Consider the following 10865-nt stretch of genomic DNA (forward strand, 5'->3'; position numbering starts at 1 on the left):
CCCTCCCTCACACCTTATCCGGGAGGTCGCAGTGGATGGTGGAGCTACTTATGAAGGTTTTTAAAGGGCGTAAGAGGTGTTGGGAGAATAGACAAAGAAGAAGAAGAAGAAAAAGAAGGTTGAGCTATAGAGAAAGAAGAAGAAGAAGAAGGTTAATAAGGAGTGAGAGATTGCTGTTCTCCTAAGAGTCGTCTGAGGCTTACAGTGAGGTTTTTCAGCCCCTCAAGATGTCGATTATGTGAAAGAATTGCTGTTGTTGTTCTCCATCAGTCAAACTCTCATATTTTTGTGGTCTTAAGAAGGGATGAGCTGTTTATTTGAGTCTTTTGAGAATGTGGAAAGTTCATAGTGAGGTTTTTCAGCCCCTCAAGATGTTGATTATGTGAAAGAATTGCTGTTGTTCATCTCCATCAGTCAAACTCTCATATTTTTGTGGTTTTAAGAAGGGATGAGCTGTTTATTTGAGTCTTGAGGATGTGGACGGTTCATAGTGAGGATTTCCAGCCCCTCAAGATGTTACGTATATGAAGGAAATGGCTGCTCCTCCCTATCTGTCAAGCCCTTATATTTGTGGTAATTAAGAGATGAGCTGTTTGTTTGAGTCTTCTAAAGATCGGGAAGGCTTACAGTGAGGTTCTCCAATCCCTCAAGATGTTTATGTGAAAGAAATGGTTGCTGTTTCCATTCCTCAATCCCTTATATTTGTGGTCATAAGAAGAGTTGAGCTGTTTGTGTATGAGTCTTCTGAGGATGGGGAAGGCTCACAGTGAGGTTCTCCACTTCCCCAAGACGCTATTTATATGAAAGAAATGGCTGTTCTTTTCCATCCGTCAAACCCTTGCCGGTGTGATGACTAAGAAATGACTTGTTTGTTTAAGTCTTCTAAGGATGGCAAGGTTAACCGTGAGGCCCTTCAACTCCTCAAGATGTTATGTATATGAAAGAAATGGCTGTTCTTCCCTATCCATCAAACTCTTGCAGATGCAATGACTAAGAAATGAACTGTTTGTTGAAGAGTTGTCTGAGGGGTGGATGGGGAAGGCTTACAATGAGGCTTTCCAATCCCTCAAGATGTTACGTATATGAAAGAAATGGCTGCTCTTCCCTGTCCATCAAACTCTTGCAGATGCGATGACTAAGAAATGAACTGTTTGTTGAAGAGTTGTCTGAGGAGTGGATGGGGAAGGCTAGTCGTCTGAGGATGGGGAAGGCTTACAGTGAGGCACTCCAATCCCTCAAGATGTTACGTATATGAAAGAAATGGCTGCTCTTCCCTATCCATCAAACCCTTGCAGATGTGATGACTAAGAAATGAACTGTTTCTTTAGGCCTTCTAAGGATGTGGAAGGCTTACAGTGAGGCTTTCCAATCCCTCAAGATGTTACGTAAATGAAAGACATGGGTCCCCTTCTCTATCCGTCAAACTCTTACAGATGTGATAACTAAGAGATGACCTGTTTAAGAGTGAGGATGGGGAAGGCTCACAGTGCTGCTCTCCAATCCCTCAAGATGTTATATGAGTTGTAAAGACAGAGTGGGGAAGGTTTTTATATGCATCCATCCCTCACGTCTTAAGCTGATAATGACAAGGAGAATTACAATCATAAATATCACGGAGGGTAGAGTATATGGTTGTCAAGAGTGAGAGAGATTCATAGCCCATCCAACCCCATAAGACAAGGAAAATAAGGATGTTAAATGAAAAGAAGAGAAGGAAATAAGTGATGAATGTGGAAAGTCTGGAAGTGCATCAATCCCTCAGACCTTAAACTTGTGATGATGAAGTAAATAAAAAAGGCATAAAACAAAAAGAAAAAGAAAAGTAGAAGAGTATCAAGAGATGGAATAGGAAAGTCTGGAAGTGCGTCGATCCCTCTGATGATGAAGGAAATAAATAAATGCATAAAACAAAAAGAAAAAGAGAAGTAGAAGAGTATCAAGAGATGGAATAGGAAAGTCTGGAAGTGCGTCAATCCCTCTGATGATGAAGGAAATAAATAAAGAAGTAGAAGACTATCAAAGAGATGGAATAGGAAAGTCTGGAAGTGCGTCAATCCCTCTGATGATGAAGGAAATAAATAAAGGATGAAGCAAATAAATATAGGCTTAAAACAAAAGGAAAAGAGAAGAGAGGAAGAACAGTGAATGATGGGGAAAGTTGGGAAGTGCGTCAATCCCTCTGATGATGAAGGAAATAATTCAAGGCGTAAAACAAATAGAAGAAGAGAAGAGAGGAAGAAAATAAACATTGAGTGAGGGAAGTCTGGAAATGTTGAGCTTGTGATGATGAAGCAAATGAATAAAGACATAAAACAAAGAGAAAAAGAAGAACAGCGATGAATGAGAGAAGTCTGGAAATGCATCAATCCCTCAGATCTTTTGGGATGATGAAGGAAATAAATAAAGATGGTGAACAATAAGAAAAAAGAAGAGAGGAAGAAAATAAGCGATGAATGAGGAAAGTCTGGAAATGCATCAATCCCTCAGATCTTTTGGGATGATGAAGGAAATAAATAAAGATGGTGAACAGAAGAAAAAGAAAAAAGAGAGAGAGAGAGAGAAGGATAACAGTGATTGATGAGGAAAGTCTGGAAATGCGTCAATCCCTCGGACCTTTTGGGATGATGAAGCAAAGAAATAAATACGTTAAACAGAAAAAAAAAAAGAGAGAGAGAAGGATAACAGTGATTGATGAGGAAAGTTTGGAAATGCGTCAATCCCTCAGATCTTTTGGGATGATGAACCAAAGAAATAAATACGTTAAACAGAAAAAAAAAAAGAGAGAGAGAAGGATAACAGTGATTGATGAGGAAAGTCTGGAGAGAGAGAGAGAGAGAGAGAAGGATAACAGTGATTGATGAGGAAAGTCTGGAAATGCATCAATCCCTCAGACCTTTTGGGATGATAAAGCAAAGAAATAAATACGTTAAACAGAAGAAGAAGAAAAAGAGAGAGAAGGATAACAGTGATTGATGAGGAAAGTTTGAAAATGCGTCAATCCCACATATTTTAAGCTTGTGATAATGACGCAAATAAAGACATTAAATAAAAAGAAGAATAACAGCAATGAATGAGGAAAGTGGAAGTGCGTCAATCCCTCATACCTTTTGTGATAATGAAGCAAATAACATCACAAAGGTCTTAAGTATTCGCAAAGGCAACATCCACCTATCCCTATCCATGTTTGGGGTCATCACGTCTGCAGAGGAGTTAGGGCAAGGAGTGGATGGTACGAGGGAACAGAAAAATGGCCCATACTCGTGGACGCTTTCGGCTCTCACAGTGATCGTTTCCCAAGGCTACACAGGAGGTTAGTCGGGTTTTCATAAGAGTTTTTCACATTCATGGTGCAGCAGCCTTGTCAAACTATCACTAGGCTCATAAAACTACCCATGGAAATACAAACATAATCTCTACCAAGGCCTTGTCAAATTATCACTAGGCTCATAAAACTACCCATGGAAATACTAACACAACCTCTACCAAAGCCTTGTCAAACTATCACTAGGCTCATAAAACTACCCATGGAAATACAAACACAATCTCTACCAAGGCCTTGTCAAATTATCACTAGGCTCATAAAACTACCCATGGAAATACTAACACAATCTCTACCAAGGCCTTATCAAACTATCAACAGGCTCATAACACTACCCATTGATATACCCACAACCCCTATGAAAGCCTTGTCAGACTATCACTAGGCTCATAACACTACCCATGGATATACCCACAACCTCTACCAAAGCTGTGTCAAACTCTCACTAGGCTCATGAAATTACCCATGGAAACACCAATGCAGCCTCTACCAAAGCCATGCACACTATCACTAGGCTCATAACACTACCCATGAAAATGCCCAGAGTCTATACGAAAGCCTTGTCAAACTATCACTAGGCTCATAACACTACCCAACTTACCCACAACCTCTGTGAAAGCCTTGTCAAACTATCACTAGGCTCATAACACTACCCATGGATATACTCACAACCTCCATGAAAGCCTTCCAAAACTCTCACTAGGCTCATGAAATTACCCATGGAAACACCAATACAGCCTCTACCAAAGCCATGCACACTATCACTAGGCTTGTAACACTACCCATGGAAGTACCCAGAGTCTATACGAAAGCCTTGTCAAACTATCACTAGGCTCATAACACTACCCAACGTACCCACAACCTCTACTAAAGCCTTATCAAATGTGAGTGTGTGAGCCCCGAAATGCTTAAGAATATTGGCCAAATCCTCAAAGAACTATGAACGAGTGAGGTAAATTGACGTTCTCCCATCCCTCGGACACGCAGCTCGTAGTAACACAGCATCTTGAGGTGTGAAGGATTAAGAATATTGGCCAAATCCTCAAAGAACTATGAACGAGTGAGGTAAATTGACGTTCTCCCATCCCTCGGACACGCAGCTCATAGTAACACAGCATCTTGAGGTGTGAAGGATTAAGAATATTGGCCAAATCCTCAAAGAACTATGAACAAGTGAGGTAAATTGACATTCTCCCATCCCTCGTAGTAACACAGTATCTTGAGGTGTGAATGCGATGATAGGAAAGCCAGCAGTAAGTGAACGGCAGACTATTTCCCAAGACTCCTGTAGACTGAGGAAGGGTGCAGTGTTGTCCCTCCTGACGCCGCCCTCGCTGGGTCCCCATTGAGCAGTACGGGTGCAGTTATAACGATAGATTTGCTCTCCTTTCTTCCTGCTGTTGTACAATGCTGCTCCATTATTTATTTGGCTGTCTCCCTGGTTGTGCCGCAGCCGACGAGGGTTAGTTAGCTACTTGCAGAATAAGGTTTGTAAGACACGAGTACCTTCAAGGAGAGGTTGTCATACTGCTTTTGTTGTTGTTGTTATGAGTATAAATTATTATCATTATTATTATTATTACCTCAGTACTTAGGAGTAAATTTTCTGTACTTCCTTAGATCTCACCGCATGAAAGACAATGGCTGAGGTTTCCCATCCTTCTCATTTGTCTTTTTAGATTATTATTATTATTATTATTATCATTATTATTATTATCATTATTATATTGATTACTATTTATTGTGATGAAGGTATTGGGAAGGATTAATTTTGGTGCAATTTTCGATGTTTATAGCAGCTGCCAATAGGTTAGCACGAGTCGTGTGTGTGTGTGTGTGTGTTTGCGTGTGTGTGTGTGTGTGTGCGTGTGTCTGCGTGTGTGGGTGTGTGTGTAGTGTTAAATTCGTGCCCTTTTCCATTGAGTCATAGTCTTGGTTGCTAGTTTTGTGTTAGTTTGTTGTGTGTTTTCTACAGAACATCACATCCTCGGCACAAAGCAAGTTGTGTGTGTGTGTGTGTGTGTGTGTGTCAATGCCTTCGTCAGTTGAGAAAGCTGCAAGTTCAAATAGCACACACACACAGCACAGCTCACAGCACACAGTACATGTAACATATTAAACAGATGTGTGATGCTCAACACCTGAACACACACACACACACACACACACAACACGCACACACAACACACACACACACACAACACACACACACACACACACACACACACACACTGAATAGAGAGGTATATTAGTCTACTCTGTATTGTAACTTACCAATACTTTATAGTCCTAATTGGAAAACATATCACAGCACCGAGTCTTTTGGGGACGGCAGTGCTGAGGACAACTGAACCAATATAAACCAAAATGTTGTAGGTATTAGGTTAGCTATTCCATTTGTTAGGTTTTGTGCACCCCCCGGCCCCCCGTGTGTGGGGCGGCCGGTAGACGGATAGGCAGACAAAAGGTGATTAGCCAAGGCTGAATGTGTTTGTACTTGATCAAGTTGTGTTGCTCTCTGTGGAGTGGCAGTGTAAATAGAGCGCTCGCTAAGAGTGCACCTGGATGGTATTAGATTCTTTTCCCTTTCTTACTAGGCTGTGTATCACACTTATAAAAGAAAACCCAAGTTCTCGTTTTTTACAACACCGTTCAATGATTTTCACTCAGACCAGTAATTGTACCTTCATGTGATGCTGGAGTCCCCGACAACACCGAGCACTGATCTGTGACGTCTGTGATGCTTGCGTGCCGCTGGCTGGCAGGCACGGCGACGGCCCTCGGTTGACCCGAGCGGTGACTGACCTGAATTGACCCAAGCGGCGACCCGCAGACTGTGGGGCAGCGCGGCCTCAGCGACGCGCTGCCCCGCTGCTCGCTGCCAGGCGTGGCGGCGGCAGCAGCAGCAGCAGCAGCAGAAGCACTCCACAAACACTACTGTTGATCCTGTTCCTATAGAGCATAATCACTCAGCCCTGACACACACACAGAATCATTAGTATTTGCACCTTTTTTACTGACAGACAGAAGCCTTGTGTAGTTGTTAAGGTCAAAGCAGTTGATCACTTGTTGACTTGCTGTACAGGAAAGTTCTCAAGAGTTCAAATGTGCAGTTTCTTTCATTTTTGCTGTATAGCGTTTTTTAACACAAATCATGAATTTCAAAAATATTTATATACACAGATACATATATATATTACCAAGTACAGAAGTGCAAATGGAAAACTTACGCAAACACTGCATTCCTATTCCCCCACAAGCATTGTCAAAATTTTGTTGAGCACTCACTCACGCCTTGCCACGGCGACGGATGCGCCGGGCAGCCCCGGGGGAACGCTGGCAGCATGGCGGGTGTCTGGGGTGGGGATAAGGGCAGCGGTGTGTCTGGCCACCCCGGCACTGCACACAGGCATTGGCTCAGCCCAAGGGATAACGTAACAGTAGCCACCAAAAATTAAAGTTAAGTGACCACCAGACATTGAATTTTCCTTAGTTTTTGTGATGAGGTGATGATGCTGCCCACTACTGGTGTTTGTTATTCATGTGGAGCAGAACTTTACCTGCAGAGCGTGGTGTTTTGGTGTAGTGTTCCCTCTTAAGCACCATCACATTAGTATCCTGTGTGGTGCTTGCTGTATTGGGGTGCCTGTCTGTGTCTGCTGCCAGTGTCATGCCCCTCAGAGCAGCGGGTGTGTTTTGGGTCCCGGTTTTCCTACTGTGATAACACAAGAAGACTGCTTGGCGGCAGCTAACAGTGCCACGGGTGTGGGTGCCGCGCCTCCGTGCCAGGGGCTGCGTCACCTCCGCCCTGTGCACCTCACTGTCAGGCCACTGCTCCACCCTCTCAAGTAGTGTAGTGTTTTATATATCAGTGTGATGCCCTTTCTACACATGCATATGTATTTAATTTACACAGTCATATCATGATGACCTCTTTGGTACTATTTTTAAAACTTGCTTTCACTAGATGTATATATGAAAATAAAGTAGTTGTAATTTTTATATCGGAATACTTTCAATGCACCTTCTTGAAGCACCCCTTGTAGCTGTAGTTGGTGTGCTCTGTGGCCCCTTGCTGTGAGTGCTGCTGTGTTTGTTAGGGAATTAAGGGCCACTTTTGCAGTTCGCCGTGATGGTTAGTCATCTCCCAAACCAAATGCCAAAGACTTTGATAATTCCTTGTATGGTGTTTGAGGTTCATATGTGCATTCAGAAATTTGAGGGAACTGTGCAGGAACTCTTGTGTACCTGGTGTTGCATGGAAAACCTCACCATTATGGATTGTAAGGGATTGTATAGTTTGGTTCAGGCTGTTGCAAAGACACTTTTGAACTGTGGAATCAGCTCTTAACCCCTTGGATGCAGACTTCTACAAGGAGACCTCACCAAACTACAGGAATGGAACGAAAAGTGGCTGCTACAATTCAGTGAAGAAAAATGTAAAGTCCTGCACTTTGGGAGGGGATACCCAGCATACCAATACCACATGGGAACACTCCACTATCCACCACACAGAGGCAGAAAAAGACTTTGAACTACAGTACCTATATATTTCACCAGGCTACCAGTGAAGGTGAAATCCGTGCCAATTGCAGCAGACCTGTTAATAGGGGCAATATTTAGTGGGCTTTTTTTTCCTCTTAATTTTAGAAGGGTGTGGTGATGGCATGAAATGGGTACAGGAGGTGAATTGAGGGAATGCGACAGCGCTAGCATGGGGTTTGGATGGTTACGGAAGGTTGACAAGGAACATTCAGACTTCCGTTACATTGCCGTGAGGTCTCGGTCAGCCTGTATTATTATTATTATTATTATTATTATTATTATTATTATTATTATTATTATTTAGTGTTACGTCAGTTCGTTTAATTTTGTTACAGTTATATTTGTTACACATGTCATGACGCACAGAATAAATATTTGTCTATTGAAACATAAACTTGGAAGAAATAATGCGACGAGATTTTCACTTTTCCAAAACTTAACCCAGTAGCTGCGGGGATCATGTTTCTTAATGGTCCTTCTAAGCGAGAAAATTGAGAAAAAATCATCGCTCACACAAACCATTTCATAATATATATCAAAGCGTTTGTGATCAGTTTATGTATCATCTATTTGGGGGGGTTTAAATCATGGCACAAATTTGGCCTGTCGCTGCTATACGGTAAAGCCACAAATTTGGCCCGTCGCTGCTACACGGTAAAGCCACAAATTTGGCCCGTCGCTGCTATACGGTAAAGCCACAAATTTGGCCCGTCGCTGCTATACGGTAAAGCCACAAATTTGGCCCGTCGCTACTATGCGGTAAAGCCACAAATTTGGCCCGTCCCTGCTATACAGTAAAGCCACAAATTTGGCCCGTCCCTGCTATACAGTAAAGCCACAAATTTGGCCCGTCGCTGCTATGCGGTAAAGCCACAAATTTGGCCCGTCCCTGCTATACAGTAAAGCCACAAATTTGGCCCGTCGCTGCTATGCGGTAAAGCCACAAATTTGGCCTGTCGCTGCTATACGGTAAAGCCACAAATTTGGCCCGTCGCTGCTAGATGGTAAAGCCAATCGCTGCTACACGGTAAAGCCACAAATTTGGCCTGTCGCTGCTACACGGTAAAGCCACAAATTTGGCCTGTCGTTGCTACATGGTAAAGCCACAAATTTGGCCTGTCGTTGCTACACGGTAAAGCCACAAATTTGGCCTGTCGTTGCTACATGGTAAAGCCACAAATTTGGCCCGTCACTGCTATACGGTAAAGCCACAAATTTGGCCCGTCGCTGCTATATGGTAAAGCCACAAATTTGGCCCGTCGCTGCTACCGGGTTAAAAGGGATGGTTATATTTTCTTGTTTTTATAGATAGATATAGAAAGATAAATAGATTGATATAAGTATGTAGAGAGATAGACATAGATATAGATTTTTTTTTTTTTTTATATCCATTCTGTATTTTAAATCTATCTTGTTATCTATTCACTTCTTCTTCTTCTTCTTCTTCTTCTTCTTCTTCTTCTTCTTCTTCTTCTTCTTCTTCTTCTTCTTCCTACATTATCTGTCTGGCTGTTTATCTCTTCCTCCTCCTCCTCCTCCTCCTTTCTTTATTTTAATCCTTCCTCTTCCCTCTTTTGGTGTTCTCTCTCTCTCTCTCTCTCTCTCTCTCTCTCTCTCTCTCTCTCTCTCTCTCTCTCTCTCTCTCTCTCTCTCTCTCTCTCTCTCTCTCTCTCTCTCTCTCTTTTCTACCTTTTGTTTTTCTCTTCTTTATTATTTCGTTTTTTCTCTTCCCTTATCTTCGTTTCTTCCTTTTAATTCTTCCTTCCTCTTCCTATTCTGTTTCCTTCCTCCTCTGTTTCCTTCCTCCTCTCTTCTTTTCTTCTTTTTTCTTCCTTTCCTCTCCTTTTTCTCGTCTCTCCACTTCCTCTCCTCTCTCTCTCCCCCTCCCCCCTTTCTCTTCTCCATTCCTTCTTTCCTCCCCTTTTTCTCTCCCCCTTTCCTTCTTTCTCTCCCCTCCCTTCCTCTCGTCCTCCTCCCCCCCCCCTTTCCTCCTCCATCTACTTCCTCTCCCCCATTCATTCCTTTCCTACTTTCCTCCTCTCTCCACCTTTCCTCCTCTCTCCTTTCCTCCTTTCCTCCTCTCGCTCTCTACATTCTCATATCGATTCAGGGCAGGTGAGGTGATGGCAGGTAGGAATACGGAAGTGAAGAAGATGCTTTATATTCGCCATTTTCTCCGTCTACGAGGCTTCTAATTTGATGAAGGTGATGGCAATGGATAGCAATAAGGTCAGAGAGTGGATAAGGATGACGTGGAGGCGCGGGAAGGTCCTGGATGGGTGGTTAAAAGGAACATTCACCAAGGTCATTAAAAGGCATTTGAAGGCCGCGCGCGACTTTCATCTTGATCTCCCTGCGTAAGTCTTAAAAAAAATTGTGACCTATTAAATAAAATCCTTCCTACGCCATAACAGGTATAGGTAATAATTCAGAATACATAGTTAGGATATAAGTAACTCTTCTATAATTACAAAAGTGGAAGACTAATGAAATAACTGAGATACGTAGGAGAGAAAGAGAATTTATATATTGGTTAAAAAAGAAATATGACAGAATAGGGAAGAGAAACAACACTTAGAATAATTATAAATACTTAGAGAAAATATTAATAACTCCTCCATAATTACAAAAGCTGGAAATAGACTGAAATTACGGAGATACGCAACAGAGAAAAGGACTTTATATATTGGATAAAAAGGAAAGAATGGCAGAATAGGGAAGAAAAACAACACTTAGAATAATTATAAATACCTAGAGAAAATATTAATAACTTCTCCATAATTACAAAAGCTGGAAATAGACTGAAATAACGGAGATACGCAACAGAGACAAGGAATTTAGATTATGGATAAAAAAAAATTAAAAAATGACAGACCAATGAAGAGAAATAACACTTAGAATAATTATAAAGACTTAGAGAAAATATTAATAACTCCTCCATAATTACAAAAGCTGGAAATAGACTGAAATAACGGAGATACGCAACAACAAGGGAATTTAA

The 10865-nt window shown here is 41.9% G+C and overlaps 1 protein-coding gene and 1 long non-coding RNA gene across 13 annotated transcripts in view; both read left to right on the forward strand.

Annotated features, from left to right (window-relative positions):
- LOC127005634 (arginine-glutamic acid dipeptide repeats protein-like) overlaps positions 1-2003 on the forward strand; it is a 48594-nt gene extending 46591 nt beyond the window's left edge. For 9 of the 12 annotated variants that reach the window (XM_050874624.1, XM_050874630.1, XM_050874632.1 and 6 more), the window contains one exon: positions 1-2003. This exon is cut by the window's left edge and continues 999 nt beyond it. The gene's annotated coding sequence lies outside the window, so the exon portion shown is untranslated. The other 3 variants (XR_007758767.1, XR_007758766.1, XR_007758765.1) reach the window with 3 other exon arrangements.
- Positions 2004-4235: 2232 nt separating this feature from the next.
- On the forward strand, positions 4236-7321 carry LOC127005637 (uncharacterized). The gene is made up of 2 exons (XR_007758768.1): positions 4236-4384; positions 4498-7321. It is a non-coding gene; the product is annotated as an uncharacterized LOC127005637 (long non-coding RNA).
- The last annotated feature ends 3544 nt before the right edge of the window (positions 7322-10865 follow it).

The sequence above is a fragment of the Eriocheir sinensis genome, chromosome 30 (assembly GCF_024679095.1).
Source record: "Eriocheir sinensis breed Jianghai 21 chromosome 30, ASM2467909v1, whole genome shotgun sequence".
Taxonomy (NCBI): domain Eukaryota; kingdom Metazoa; phylum Arthropoda; class Malacostraca; order Decapoda; family Varunidae; genus Eriocheir; species Eriocheir sinensis.